This window comes from Gavialis gangeticus, unplaced genomic scaffold, assembly GCF_001723915.1.
Source record: "Gavialis gangeticus isolate Ggan-Ray unplaced genomic scaffold, GavGan_comp1, whole genome shotgun sequence".
NCBI classification, from domain to species: Eukaryota; Metazoa; Chordata; order Crocodylia; family Gavialidae; genus Gavialis; species Gavialis gangeticus.
The window spans coordinates 15,302,412-15,304,011 of NW_017729008.1; the positions used below are offsets into that span (position 1 = coordinate 15,302,412).

A 1,600-nucleotide genomic window follows, 5' to 3' on the forward strand; every position below is an offset into this window, starting at 1 on the left:
GGCAGGGAAGGGGATCAAAATGTCACTCACTGGAGGAGGGTTTGGGGGCAATTCATGGCCTGCCTGCTAAAATGCTTCGTCCCCACTGTCCTAGAGAATCATGTCACACCTGAGGAGGTGGTGCTCTCTTCTACTGTGGAGGTCTTCGAAAGGAGGCTAGACAGATATTGGCTGGGGTGTTATGACCCTGGCACTCATTCCTGCCCAGGGCAGAGGGTCAGACCTGATGATCTGTTTAGGTCCCTTCTGACCCTAAGAACTGTGAAACTGTTAGCCACCTGAGTTTTCCTTGGAGATCTTGTATTGAACTACAAGCCCATTTTAGATTATGAAATTTGTTGAGAGAACTGCTCAGCATGGTGTAGCTGCAGCCTATAATCATTGTGTGAGAAATTGCCAATTTACACATTTGTATGTGGTTAGAAGAGTCTCAGATTTTTGCCTGGGGATTTTTTTTAAATCTCCTTACCAGTCTGAGAGTATAAATAGATGCTGCCGAATGAAGGGGATCAGCTGAGTTGGGATGTATCAGCATAGCTGATCCATTTTATTGGGTGAAAGGCACATCACCTGTTGTGCTGCTTATTGATCCTGCAGGATGACAGGTGACACGGTCCCTCTTTACAGGAACAAATGTCCAGGGTGTCCCAAAAGGGGTAGCCCAGGCAGGTGTCCTTGGAGCTTCGTGAGCCCAATCCTTTGTGCCCTAGGATTGAGAACTCCTTCTCCATTGGGCTCCTGAAGGCCCCAAAGTGCCTGCCCTGGCAGCTGGAGAGTGCAGGCAACTTCGGGCTGACTGATCTCCTGCCATAAACTTAAGAGACATTTGCTGCAATAAAGCAACACAAATCAATACCATCTATGCTGTGGTACAAATTTTGGACATTTGTGTGCAACAAGAGGTCAGGATGTCTGTTTGCTTGGCCTTTGTGCCACTATAAAATTTTTATACCAGCATAAAGACATCTGTTTTCACCCTGACACTAGTGATTTGCTCCCCCATGTGAAACTATTGCTGCCTTTCTAAAATGCCATATATATCCTTGTAACTTTTGACATATCTGCACTTTGTTCTAGGCAGACTATCATAAATGACAGGTTCAAAGTGTTTTTCCTCCCTCTCAAAAATGTAAATATGTAGTGCCCAATTATGCAGTCTTACTCAAACCTAACCTCCAGGTGACATTACAGAGGTTTGCTTGAGTAAGGACTGCAGAAACAGTGGGGATTGTGAGGTAAGTGCTTCAGCAGCTGTTTCTAAAGACCCCCAGGGTATTCTTGGAAGATGCTGAGCATATATTCTTTATCCCTTTTTAAAGGAATTTTGCTGTTTCCAGTAATTTTATTAGTGGTTTTCTATACATTATCCCTGATGGCTAGTGTATGGTTAGCTTGGCAAAGCTTCAGAATTGTTCTATAAATTAAAAAAATGCTCCAAGGAAGTTTGAGGTTTGACCCACTCTTTGCTGAAAATAGTGGGTCAAACCCCTTCCTTCCCCAAGAATGAATAAAGTAAAACCTGCTGCCTGTGATCTTGTTTCACCATTTTGCAGTTACTTGCATTGTATAAACAGTTAAAAAAAAAAAAAAAAAAAAAAAA

The 1,600-nt window shown here is 43.1% G+C and overlaps 1 protein-coding gene across 2 annotated transcripts in view; it reads left to right on the forward strand.

Annotated features, from left to right (window-relative positions):
• ATXN7L1 (ataxin 7 like 1) overlaps positions 1-1,600 on the forward strand; it is a 232,420-nt gene that overhangs the window by 154,945 nt on the left and 75,875 nt on the right. The gene's annotated exons all lie outside the window — the stretch shown is intronic.